Source organism: Agelaius tricolor, unplaced genomic scaffold, assembly GCF_023055355.1.
Source record: "Agelaius tricolor isolate 1412-34295 unplaced genomic scaffold, bAgeTri1.0.p SCAF_8, whole genome shotgun sequence".
In the NCBI taxonomy this organism is placed as follows: Eukaryota; Metazoa; Chordata; class Aves; order Passeriformes; family Icteridae; genus Agelaius; species Agelaius tricolor.
Window position 1 is genome coordinate 42,009,831 of NW_027269268.1, and position 13,898 is coordinate 42,023,728.

The 13,898-nt window shown below is 40.0% G+C and overlaps 1 protein-coding gene across 2 annotated transcripts in view; it reads right to left on the bottom strand.

Annotated features, from left to right (window-relative positions):
* Nucleotides 1-13,898, bottom strand: part of PGCKA1 (PDCD10 and GCKIII kinases associated 1) — a 40,464-nt gene that overhangs the window by 19,966 nt on the left and 6,600 nt on the right. Inside the window, exon 2 of one of the 2 annotated variants that reach the window (XM_071432565.1) lies at nucleotides 1,108-1,157. The exons of the other annotated variant lie outside the window; for it this stretch is intronic. The gene's annotated coding sequence lies outside the window, so the exon portion shown is untranslated. The remainder of the gene's footprint in view (nucleotides 1-1,107; nucleotides 1,158-13,898) is intronic. 2 annotated transcript variants of the gene reach the window in all.

A 13,898-nucleotide genomic window follows, 5' to 3' on the forward strand; every position in this document is an offset into this window, starting at 1 on the left:
GAAGGAATTGAGGAGGAAGAGACATGATTAGTCAGTTTTCTTTACAAAAAGTACATCTGCATTATAATCATATTGAGGTTATTTATTCTGTCAAACTTTCTTGAATTTAATTTTTTTTAATACATCAGTATGTCAGCTCTTGAATTCTGTCATCACATTGCTCCTTGTAAATATCAAACTTGTCACCTACAACATGAAGAATGTAAGCAGGTAAGATGCTATGCACCAGCTAACATTTTAATGAACACTGTTTAACAATTCTTTGAAGTCTGACAGTTCTCCTTGATTCGTGAAGTGCCTCATCAGTAACGCAGAAGGCACAGGTTGTTTCCTGAGTGGTAAAAACCAGCTGACAAAAGGAGAGATCTTGAGTCACAGCTGAAAATAGGCTATTTGAAAGAGCTCTGTGGTCTTGCCAGTTGTACAAGAGTTTTCTGGAGAATTACTATCTTTCTATTAGCTAAGGCACCTTGGGATAGTGCTGCCCATTGATTCTGTAACCCAGTACCATGTGCCCATTCATGCCTAGATAGAGGTTCTTAGTCACACTCATCTGTTACTGAGGCCCCTTTGGGTCACTGGCAGAGAGTTTTATGTTCTGTTTTCTCCACCCCTTTTATAGACCATGCTGGAAATTTTCTATTTCTTCCTTGTAACTAGGGATCATGAGCTGCTTTAGATGGCAATATCCTTGTTCCTGGCAGGCTTTCTCCTGTCTGGGCTATGAATCACAACAAAAATTTGCCTTATGTTTTACAAAGTGTTGTACAGAATCATAAAATAATTGATTGAAAGACAGATCCAGAGCTCTGCCCAGCCCTTCACTCTGTCAATATAGGTCTACAGCATGATATGGAACATAAAACACCTAGGTTTAGCTTATTAATGAATGGGAAGCTTTGATCTTTTTGGCCATGTCTGCAGAAGCAGCATATGGTTGTGCTGGGCAGGTAATGCAATGTCAATATAATCTGTCTATGTTTGTATAGATTTTATTAGTAAAAATGTTGCAGGAACTGAGGGTGAAAGTTCAGTACCCAAAATTTTCCACTTCTGTAACAATTTCCTGTTCCTAGCTTGTATGTTAAATGTCTTCTGCTTGCTTACCTCCAGCTTTCAGCCCCAAATGCTAGCAATCTGCCTCCTGTTTAAAGAACCTAGAAGAAGAAATAAACACGTTGGTGTGTTGCTGTATTTTTATATTTGCATATATCATTATGTGCAATATACAGACCTTGATATTCCCTCTAGAAGGGAGTGTTTGTGGCAATTTACCTGGGTCTGTTATTAGAGAAAAATTTTTGTTACTGTAGATTACACTGTTCTACAGGTGCCACTTTCTCATTTTAGAGTTGTGTTGTTAGGACAAGTAAAATAATTACTGGATAAGAAATGTTTTTTGTGACTGGGACCTCTTACAGCTTTATCCTACAAGTTGCCTGGGCAGGCACAGGGAAGTTGAGTTACACAATTTCAGTAGGCACTATTCAGCTAGCACTGAGAAACCATGACAGACAGCTCTCTGCATGGAATAGGTATTTTTCTTTCTTTGCAGAAACTGAGGATGTGCAGCCTTTTGTATGTTTAGAATCTGAGAAATTGACCTATCCAGATGCTTCAAAATTAGTTAATGAGAGGGAGTGAGCAAAACCGGTTCCTGCAGCTGTCAGTGCCCATAAATCATCTCTGTTTTTACTTTTGAAGCAGGACAAGAGCATGAATTTAATTAATGGGTTTGACTTGCTCTGGAAACACACAGCAGAGAATTCACCCTACCCACACCTTTCACAGATGCTGTAAACGTACAAATGTTATTGTGTATTTACTCCTGAATGGTTTCCAGCATCATTGTGCTAGATACAGTTGAATGCCTCAGGCAGGTGGCAAAGCAATGACTGCAACAAATCCTTGTTCTTTGACACCCAGATGAGAGAAGCAGCAGGTCAGCTCCTGTTTTCTTGGTTCCAGCCAACTTCTGCCTAATGACGGCACTAGTAATGGCTGCTGCAGAAAACTCCAGGGGAAAACAGAAAGAGTGACTTTGTCTGTTTTCCATGATTGGGAATTAAATTATAGTATGAAAAAAGTACCAAGTGGATTTATTCTTCCACCCTGGTTAAAAAAATAAAGGGATAATCTCTTTCTTTAAAAAACTGTCTCTACAATGGATCACCAGGAATGTCTCTGCATTGTTTGATTTTTATTATATTTTTAGTTCTACCTTATTAAGTGCAAAGAGACACAGAAACTGTGAGGCTGGATCAGACCCCAGTGTAGTGCTGTAGTCAACACCAGATATCTCAGAAGGAATTGTGCAAACACCCCTGGTATTATGGGGAGCTGGAATTACATAACATTTACCTCACATCAATCATGGCTTTAAGTCTCTTGTGTCTGAAGACTTACATTCTCCTAGAACATTAACTTGTTAAAAGTTAAATTTGATTTTGTCATGTTCACTGTTGTGATGCTGGACAGTGTTTAGGTTTTTTCTATGGAAACTCATTATACTCTTTCCTTTGGTAACAAATTTATAGATGGCAATTTGCCCAGAGTTGTTATGCTGGAGGAGGAATTTTCTTTGCTCCTGGGCTAGTGCCCTTTTTGACCTGGCTGAATGTTCCCCCTTATTTATGATGCTATGTAAGAAGATGGAAACACTTTCCTTTTAGTCTGCAATGTGTAGGATTTCATTGTCTAGATATCTAGAGGACCTGGAAAATGTGTACTAAGAAATGTGGCTTTTTTAAATAAGAGGGCATTATATAGAACATTATTTGAGCTCATCTATATGATTAGGACTTTTAGTTAGTGTGGATGTGTAGATGTGGTGATAATACCCAACTAACTTGGAAAATAGTGGTTCTTTATTCAAATACTGAAAAATAAGCTTGAATATACTGGAAAAAAAAAGGCTTTGTATGCCCTATGCCCTGTGTATATGTGCAGAATGGCATTCACCCTCCTATGATTGCTGGAACCATGTGATGCTCTACTAAAAGTATCAGTTCTTGCTATTTTCTTGTTTTTGTTGTTGCTTAGAGAGTTTTCTAGGAAAGGATGTATCTGGGGCCTCTAAAATTCATAACAACGTTGCCAGACCTGTGGTGAATGCATTTATGAGTATCTACATGGAAGTTAAGATTTGGAGTAAGGGTTAGGAGTGCAAGACACTGAACATTTCAATCTGGCAAAGTCCTCAAATCTCTCTTCCTTTCCCTATGATGCTCATATCCTGACTAGATCCACGATCCTTGTTTTTTAAAAATTTGTGCCAAAAACATCCAAGAACAATTTAAATTAAAAAATGCTTTTCCTTTTCTGCATTTATATGTTGAAATACACCTGTAGCTAGCTACACTGACACTAGAAATTCCAGGAAATATTCACAAAGAATGCCAGGCACTGAGCATTCAGTGTTTTTTGTGTGTATTATAAGAGAACATTTTTTCATCTACCTGTAGAATAAATATCTTACCTTTCTCTTCTATGTATAACATGGTCAATTGAAGACTTTGATATATTTTGAAGTTATTACTACAACTATATCTGACAGCATTTTATAGCATAAAAGAATTCACCATCCTGATTTCATCAAACACAACTTTGTGTAAAGGCCATTTTGCACACCCTGAGGCCTTATGTAGGGGTGATTGGAAAAGTCAATCATCATCCCACCTGCATTACTGGATAAGGCTGTTTTCAGTATAGGGAATATAGAAGAGGCTGCATTTCTTCTACGCCTTTTTACCTTTTGCAGCATATATTAATATGAACTGTAATTTACTCCTCCTTAGCCATCATTGCTGTGTCTTCTACTGTGTCTTCTCTGTGGCAGTGGCCTTCCTTCAAGGGGAAGAAACTTGTGTGGTCCTTAAACTTAGTGAAGTTGGACTGTGAATCACTTGTACTTGAGTGTTAAACTTGGCTCTGTGTTGTTTTATAACCTGATGGCTGAAGCTTCTGATAAATTAAAGGCAAGGCCTTATCCACAGTCATATCCTGAGTTTAGCTGTTCACAGAATCATGGAATATTCTGAGTTGAAAGGAATCACAAGGTTCATTGAGTTCAATTTTGAGGTGAATAGCCCATAGAGGGATTGAACCCAGAGCCCTGGCAGCATTAGCACTATGCTCCATCCAGCTGAGCCAATCTCACCTGTGTCTACACCTGCCAGGAGCTTTGTGGGGATGCCCTGGGGGAAAGGCTCATTTCCAGCCTTTGTGCTGGAGGAGAAACCACTGAGGATCAGTGCCTGCCTGTAATGCTGTGGTATTACACCTCACCAAGCAGTAAGAGGTGACCTAGATCTAGGCACAGCCAAGGCTGTGTTGTAAGCCTGACCTCAAGTTTCCCTGATGTTCTGTTCCCTGCAGGCCCTCTCTGTAGACCTGCTGTGAATTTTCTCTTTGCTGGCCCTTATTGAGGAGCTTGTGTTGTCTGTGTTCTTACAACAAATAATGTATTTACTGGTGGAGGGGTAGGGGAGATATGTGTGCTGTAGATGCCTCTTTCCTCTGCCTTTTTTGTTAAAACTGTCTGATGTGGCACATACTACCTGATGCAAATATATCCCTACGATTAGCTAGTCTTGTCAGCTTTTATCTGGGTTGCAGGTATCTTGCTTAGGGCCTGTTTCTGTAAACAGGAACACCCAGGCATGTCCCCACCTCTCACTGTTTTCAGGCAGTGATGACAAAGCAAGGTCTAATTTAGTTACAAAAATCAGTAAGGTTTCTGAAGAGTGTCATTCACTGTCAAGAACACTTTTTTTGGAAAAGAGCCATGGGGAGCCACCTCTAGAAATAGGGTCTTCCTTGTGTTTTTGAGGATGTGGAAATGGTTGACAATAAATCATGGGCTATAATTCACACAGTGAGAAGTTTTCAGACTGATTCTGTAAGTAGAAAAATCCCTTGAGGAAATGTATTATGTCTATAATTCTGTCAGTCAGAAGATTAGAGTCAGTCAAAAACTAACTTACAAAAATGGCTTAATAGTAAAGATTGTGCTAATAGAGGTAAGAAATTTAGGTGAAGTCTTTTGCTTAAGGCTATGAAAATTGGGTGACTTTGAAAAATGGTATTTCTTTTCCAGAAGATGTAGTAGAAAAGTGTTCTGAGCTATAATTAGTTGAACAGGATGCTTCTGTTGCAGCATTAGGAATAATCATAATTACTTAAATTTGTGGTTGAAAGAATCCCAATGTGCTTAGCATTTGGTTATATATTTGGATAACATGTGTAGCCTTTAGGGTTCAGATTTCAGACTGGGACTTGTTCATTATAATTGTGTGAATATTGTACTGACACAATTAAAGAATGAACCAATGTGAAACAGAGGTGCTTCAGATGACATTTTGAATCCTTAGTGCTAGGAAACACAGAGTTGGGAGCAGGTTCTCATAATTTTTGTTAAATTTATATATATATATATAAAATATGTAAATACAAATATGCACACACACATATATATATGTATATAATCCTACTCCCTTTGGTTACAGTATGGCAAGTCCTGCACTACCAAATTTAGTTTTTAATAATGTACTATGTTTAATAGTTCTTTTTCCTCTAGAAAGATAAGTGAACTGCAGTGGCTGCTGCTTCTTCCTCCTGCTTTTGGTAGAGTGCATCCTCCTTTTGTGAATGAATTTGTCTTGAGAGGGTGGAACCAGGTTTTGTCTTGCTTCAGAATTATGATACTGATACTGTTCCACTGATGAAGAGTGGAACAAATGGTTGGGCCCTTATTCTATAGCTGACCTACATTTAGGTAGCTCATCTTACATCAGTAATTTGTGTAATCAACCCTTGCTAAAAACGACACATGTATTTGGTTTACTATTTGTTATGAAATACTTGCACCCACAGTGTGAACACTCCTGTCACCCCATCTGTGGGATGGGGTTTGCAGTACAGGGGAGTTTGGCTGACAGCTTTCTGGTGTCCTCATCAGAGCAGCAGGAGCACTTGGTCCTGGAGAGCCAGGGCTGGAGCAGGTGCCAGTGAGGTGAAGTGTTAATATGAGGCTTACTCAGTGCTTGCTGCCTTTCCTGAAGTTCCCCATCTCGTGTGTGGGAGGTGTAACTCTGTACCCAAAGGCCAGAAAACCCCATTGCCAAAATAGTCAACAGCTCTACCCTTCTCTCCTCCTGCTTTCTGTGCATGCAGAGACCAGACTGTGGTGGGCACCTCCTCTGGGTGAGAAACATAGGAGTTTTTTGTTAAAATATAATGTTCACATAAGGGTCTAAAAGGCACATAAAATCCTGCTGAAGTTAGATTCTCCTTGTCCTTTTGAAAGTTCTAGCTTTAATGGCATTATTTTCATCTTCCAGACAAATTAAAGCTCAGGAGGAGGCATCAGCAGTGAGTCCTCTAAGCAAAGCAGGAGTAGCAAAGATGAAGATTTTGAAAGTCATTTCAGCAAATCAGGCAGTAATGAAGAAGATTTTCAAAATGAAAACAGTTCCCTAATGTGGTTTCTAATGCCTTTTCAAACTGGGTAGCAAAGGTGTTTTTCAGACAAGCTACTGCAATTCAATTAGACTGACCTAATTTCTATTTCTTCTCTTTCTGCTACAGGTTTCCACACTGATACAATTTAGTTTTCTTAAAATCATGTTATGGCTTGGAAGGGATTTGGGCACAGCACTGTTAATTGACAGAGTTTAAATACAGGAAATGTTCCCTAAAGCTTGCCTAGTCTGTATGCTCATTTGAGCTAAAAAAAACTTAAAAAGGACTTTTTTGATTTGGGCAGATGAAAGTTTTTAGAGGGAAAGTAAGCATTGTTGCTGTCCAAGGCAAATGTAGTTTTTAAATTAGAAGTAGAGATTATAGGCCCACTCTTCTATATTTATATCATTCTCTTTGTGCTGACTGCTCATAGTGATACACTGAGTGGCACAAACTCTCACTAAACACCTATAAACTCAGTCGTGTGCTTCACATCCCACAGTTAGCAGAATTGGTTATGCATTTAAAGCAGCTTAATCTAGAAATAGGAATTCTTACTGGGCTTTCTTCAGCAGCTTCTGTTTTCTTTCTTTAACCTAATTAAATGCTGATTTAAAATGCATTGACGACATCAACATTTGAATGAGATTATGGTGTGATGGTTCTAGGTTCCAAGCCTTTGAAATAAATAAAAGTTCTTCTCAAAGCATGAAATTACTTTTTCTTGTAACCCATTCCTTAATCTAAAATCACTAATCCTGTGAGACTGACAATCCAAGCCACTGTTTAAGCCTGAAGCCTAATTTGGCCATAGAAAGGGTGCTGCTCTGAAGCAAAAATCAACTAACAAGTAATCCAGATTTAAATCAGCACATCATTCTTTTATACAGAATTGCTTCAGTTTAACTATGCTAGTGCAACACCACCCTTTTTCTTAGAGCTGTGAGTAGTACACCTTGGTCTTTCCACAAGGTGCTTTGGCAATGGTTTTGCAGCTGAAGCCATGTTACTGTGGCATTCAATACAGGCTGGGCTGTCACTTTTCCAGGGCCAGGAGACCCCTGCCCTGTGCTGCTGTGAGACTGCTTTGCTTGGCACGTGTTGGTATTTACTTGCAATATGCATATGCAGGACTGTTTTAAAAAACAGGGATAGTTTTAAATGGTGAGAGACATCCTCCCTGCTTGCAGTCTTTGTTCACTTCATATGTGAAGAGGGTCTGAAATTCAAGTATTTATTTCTCTGTTGTAGTTTTAACTGACTAACTGGTGTGACTTGTATGTAGTCCAGGGATTTTAAGCAGACAGCACAATGAAAAGTTTCTATTATTGCTCAATATTTCTTTTGATTTTACATTCAAAAACGTAAAATTTTGAATTTTTCAAGATGTATCACATCTTGAATGAGCTTTTTCAAAATTTTGACATTGCTGAGGATAGGTAAGTCTAGCAAAGGCTTCCTTTTTCTGCAATGCAGTCACATATGACTGATATCAGTCCTTCAGTCATGTGATTTCATTCTGTCAATGGATGATTCCTCAGCTTTGACAAAACTTATTTTTTGATGTTAAAATCAGTTAAAATCCTGGAGTTCAATTATACATCCAAAGCAAATACTGATGCAGTGCATTTCTTTTACAAGTCACATTTAACTAGGGGGCCTAAGTGATTTATGGGAACTAAGAATAAATAATATCTCCAGTAAGAACTTTTTTTTTCCCTCTCAGCTGTTTAAACTCTTTCTCAGGTTCTAGTGACAGGAATGCCTGTGTGGACCAGAGAAAGGAGCCTGTAGGGATCTGTGCTGTCCCTTGCAGCATTCTAAGTCTTTTCTAGTGGTGATTCACTGTACTTCCCAGATTTTGACATCTAGAGGCATTCCTATTTATTATTGATAGTTTTTTTCAAATGGCATGTATTAATAAGGATGAGTAGGGAAAGGTAAGTCTGATTTACAGAAGCCACAAAGATGTGGCTTCGTTCTGGTTGAGAAAATGCCATTTGCTTGTGGCTTCTTTTTTAAAATTCTTTGTGAAAAGACTATTTCCCCTTTATAGCATGATCCTTGTGATGGTCTTCACCTATTTGAGAGAGCCTCGAGGTTCTTGGGCACCTGGAAAAAATATCAGGGCTTAGTTTTTGTTCTCCTTCCCAGTCTGATATCCAAAGAACTGGGCTGCTGTCCCAGTTTGGATCACCGTGCTGGAAAGATGAGGTGGTGAAGAGACAACAAAGTGAGTGAGTTACTATTGGAGACTCAGATAGCTGCTAGATTCTATCAAATCCTGCCTTGTTCATCAGAATTCATTTCAGCTAGGATGGACAGACAAACCTGCATCAAAATGTAGTCAGTGCTCTCCTAACCCTTCTGCTATCGCATCAAGTTTCAGTCTACACATCTCACTGTGCTGAGGTGAGGAAGGGGTCTGAAGGAATAAGATATTTTTGTTCTTTACAGGAAAGAAGGCCTTTTCACACTATGCTATCTGGCATATTACCTCCTGAAATCCTTCAATTGTAGTAAGGTGTATGTTTTTATTTTCTCTGTGGCAATATGTTCTTGCAAAAGTGACTTCTGAGTGACTTGCTGTCAAGTTTCCTGTCACAATTAAATTTCTGTGATGCTGAACTGCTGCTAAGAGTTGGCCCTCTTCTCACCTATTCCTTGTGCTGTATGTATTCAATAGGAAAAAGTGAATTTGAAGTTTCACAATGAACAAAGGTGCTGAAAACAACAGCAGTCTGCTGTGGCTAGAGTTCATAAGGTGAGAGCCTGTGGTCAGAGGCCTTGACACCTGCAGAAACCATAGCATTGCCCTGAGACAGCTGGAGCTGAGGGTGTCCCTAAGGTGACCCCTGGCTCTGGGTACAGCACTGAAGTGGCCCCTGGCAACAGGGAGGAGTGGTTTTCCCCAGAGGTGAGACAGAGCTCTCTGCTGATTTCCTCCTTTCTTCCTGTAACAAAAGTTGTGTTTGTTAGTCAGTTCCTTATTCAGGTGGTGTTTTATAGCCAAAAACCAACATGGGATTTTGCAAAACAAGCCTGTGGCTTTATCTGCAATACCTGTACTCGTGACATGGTATTAAAACACCAGCACTGCTAAAACCTGAATTGGGAGAAGAGAGAGAAAACCCTTCAATATTGTTACCTCTAGAAAGGAGCAGTCTGCATGTGATGCTGTGCAAAAGGAACAAAACTTGGCTAGTTCAAGCCATATTAAAAGATCTGTTTGGGTTTTTTTTTTTTTTAATTACCTTTTCAGATAGTAGAAAGCTTTTCAAATGTGAAAGAAGTGTGGAAACGTGAGAAATGACAATTCCATAGACAAAGCCTAAGCAGAAGGTAACAGGTGGCAAGCATTAATATGAGGACAATCAGCAGTGTGTTTTGGGTGGAGCAATGATTGGGGAGGACAGCTTTGTGATGAACAGGCCTGACTGACTCCCAACAATCTGTTTGTGCTTCCTGCTGGCCCTGCCTGCCTGTGCTCTGTGCTGTTCTAGATGTGGGTGCACTGCAGGAGGGTCCATGGGACCCAGCTCTGGTCCAGCTCCAGCTGCAGTCCTGTGCCATTCCATGGCAGAACAATTCACAATTCCCTGACCAGCTGTATGGGATATTAGTTCTTATGCATGAGACACTGCCTAGCAAAATCTGTTTAGTTGTCTTTAGTCCTGTTACTGGGCTTGACAGCAGTATGCTACTGGCAGATCCTTTCCATCTGAGCAAGGCAGTTTGACAGCTACATTATTCAAAGCAACCTAAACCTCACAAAACTGGTGTTTCCTTGACTTTGGAGAGTCCCTGTTGCTCTGGGTGAGCTCTGAGCCACCTCATGCCTGTGCAGACACTGGAACCCACTGCTGCCAAAGCCACGTGAAGCAGTGGTCACCACAGGCTGTGCAGCAACCTCCTGATGACACCCATCATGTGGGATTTCAGGTACCTGCAATTATGTGTTTCCTAAACAAAGGGATTAAAACCCAGAGCATTTATTTCTCAGGGATAATGTGTTTTTTAACAATAAGCAAGATGGGATTGGGTTGTGCCTCCTTACTCTCCCTAAAGCAAGGATGTGCTGGAAGGCTGGATCCAATCTGGGACAGTCTGGTAATCTATAAATTAAAAGTGCTTTAAATATGGTGTGTGTTATGAGGTGTGTCTGGGACAGCCAAAGCAGTGAGGCCTTTATCCCCTGTGGTGTTTGTAGATGCTGCTGTAGCACAAACAAGGAAATGCTGCAAAGCCCTGATGGCAGCTCAGAGCCAAGGCACCTGGAGCCTCCTTGCCTGGGGAAACCCTGCAGGAAGGGAGGGACAAAACCCCAAATCAGAGTGGGAGCTGGGTTATTGTACACTGGGAGTAACAAACACCTCAGAGTCTTGCAGGTGTCTCACCCAGATGCTGCAGAAGGCCATTCATGGAAAGCTTTGTGGTCATCAATTGCTGTCTTGCTTCCTTAAGGAGACCTTCAGGCCTCCTGGAAAGCAAAGGAAGGGCCTGGAAAAAGTAGAGTAGAGCTCAGGCTCTGTTTCAGGCAAACCTTTCTTACCAGGTCTTTCAAAAATGTTTATTGGCATGAAGGTTAAATCATATTTTTCTTGTGTTTTGCTGGACTAAAAATACATTGTTCCTCAGTGGGAGAAAAGTGAATTGGCCCAGTAAGGAGAAGATTTTCTCAAATCAGGCATTTCTAGCCTTTGTTTTCCACATAGGTGTGTTATTTTTCCCTTGGGAGGAAAGTATCAAAGATCTCTCTGTGTGGGAAGGTGGCATGGGAGGAGGGTGAAGCTAGTTCTGCAAACATGCTTATTTCAAATACCACCCTAGAGAGAGGCTGCAGATTTTTGGAGACTGGGCTCCATGTGGTAGGTGGGAGGGGGTTTCTGTGCTATTGATTAATTTCAAATTGTGTGGGCTTTTCCTGGCATAAATGCATAGGGTCTTTGCCAATTTAAACTTAATTTTCCTTCTGTCAAAGGGGCTGCAAAAGCTGTGTAAAGAGGATGTTTTGGGGATGAAGGACTCCAGTATCTGTAGGCCTTGATGGAGTTAACCTCTCCATTTTGTTTGGGAGAAGGAGCATGACTTTTCCTGGGCAGTAGTATATTTACTCGTGTAGCTTCTTTTGCAAGAAACTTTCTTTTCCAGAGCCTTACTCAGGAAACTCTGTATGGAGCACAAAAAGCTTTTTTAAATGTGTCTTTGAATATTATGCTCCTTACTGGGAATGCCATGGAGATGAGGAAAACCAAACCAACCTGAATAAAGAACAAATCCCGCAGGATAGCAGTAGGCTTGTACAGGTTGGGAAACAGAAGGTCAAATCTAGAAGACAGGAGGCTCTTAGTGGACTCAGTCCTTGGGTTAGAGTGTCTGTGCCAGTCTCTAGGTGAGCTGCTCAACCAAGTTAGCACTGCACAGTGAGTTGTGTGCTCAGAGCAATATTGCAGGCTGCAGGAATGTGAGATAATCTAGAATTGTACAGGCTAGAAAAAAGTCTGTTGAACTGAACAAAGAAATCTCAGTCTGTTATTAACTTTATTTCATGTCAAGAGCAGAACATACAAATCCAGGCTCTTTCATGGCATGATACTGAACGATACAAGCCCTGCAGCACAGAGCACACCACTGCTGGATTTTTTGTCCTAAATGCACTTCAGAGAAATTCAGTCAGGTTAAGTTTATGCAAACAAACACTCATTTAATGCAGCTGTTACAGCAGTGCAAAGCACAGGCTGGCAATAAGCCATGCTCCTGGGGCGCGTCTCAAGTACTGGCCTTGTAAAGCATTTTCTTGCACATTTCTCTTTTTACATCATACTAGAATGATATAGAGAACAGAAAAGAATTTCAGAAAATAAGAAGAATCAGTGGCTTACAAACATCATAATTGCTCGACAGAGGCAATTTTAACATACATTTTACTTCTTGGAGTGCAAATAGAACCCACAGGGAAAAGAGACAATGTTGGTTTCTCTATTTCAAAGGAAATTTATAGTGGAATAGAGGATAGATGAAAAAATTGCGTTTTCTGTGGCTGTAAGAGTTCAAGTTATAACTGGATTTTCAAATTGGAATGGAAACAGAAGGAAAAGGGTCTGGAACCTGTTTATAAATAGCTTGAATTTGCAGAGTTACACCCTTGGTTTGTCACTGCTAGCCCAAAATGAGTCCCACACAAAGGAGTAGGTATGACCCACAAAGCACATGCTATAAATTCATTGTTCAGACAAAAACCTATATTTTCCTGGCAAGACTGAAGCAGAAGATGATGAATTAACAGCTTGGCCACCTGCCCAAATTCATAGCTCCTAGCAGGTCTGAGAATCAGACAGCTACGCACAGGGCACAATGTTTGGGCTAAGAATAATGGATTTTGAGAAATGAAAGCAAAACCTGGAGAACAATATACTTGGTGCAGAAGAGTCAGGTTTGAAAGAAAAAATTGATTTTGCTCATTTCAAAAAACAAACCTCACCAGGTTGTCCTGTATGGAAACAGTGATAACAATAATTTTATCACTTTCTTCATTATTCCTTATTCTTGTTGCTTTTCATTTGGATCATAACATGAAATCCAGAAAAGTAATATGGATTGTGACACCTGGAGAAGATGCTTTCCTCATAAGAAGAATTTTACATGTTGTGGGAGCAAATTTAGTTTATTCTGTGAGCAAAATAACAATATTGTTGATTATGTCAGGTATTGGTGGTCCAGGGCTCACATAAATGCCTGGCATGTTAGGGGCAGCAATTGTTTGTGGTCAGTATTTCAGTGAGTGGTGAGGCTGGGGTGTGCCTGGCTTGGTATTTCTGAGACAATCTTGCAGCCTGTAATCTAGAACTGCTTCGACCTAGACACCTCTGGGGATGCTTGTGAAGAACCAAGTATGTGCACTAAAATTAGGAATCCTTCTAAAACAGTATAAGCTATGTAATTCAGCTTCCTTATCAGATTTTATGTGTCTTCTCTAAGATCAGACAGCCTGAAAGATATTAAAACACCTTATGCATTTTTTCACTTTTTTTTTTTTTGAGGGGGGATGGTGGTGGTGGAGTAGGGTGTGTCTTTTCCCCCAGATTCACTGCTCAAGATGCTCTCCTACACAAGGCTGCATTTACATAACAAGTGTGGGAAAAATACCAGGATGCTTTTTTTAACCTGGTTGTTCCTGAACATTTGACATAAGGGTTGGTCAGAGAGTAGAAAAGCATAGTTACAGAAGACTGTGACAATGGATAACAAACCTTTTAAAACAGAAAAATACTCAAAACAATTATAAGTTAAACTCAAAAATTTTCCAGCAATGTCTCTGATACAATACTCTAACAAAGGCCCTTTTATGACTTTTTCTCTTTCTTTTTGATTCAATGGACTTTGCTTTTAAATACATCACTTAGATTAAAGTGTAAAGCATAGAGACAATTTAATCT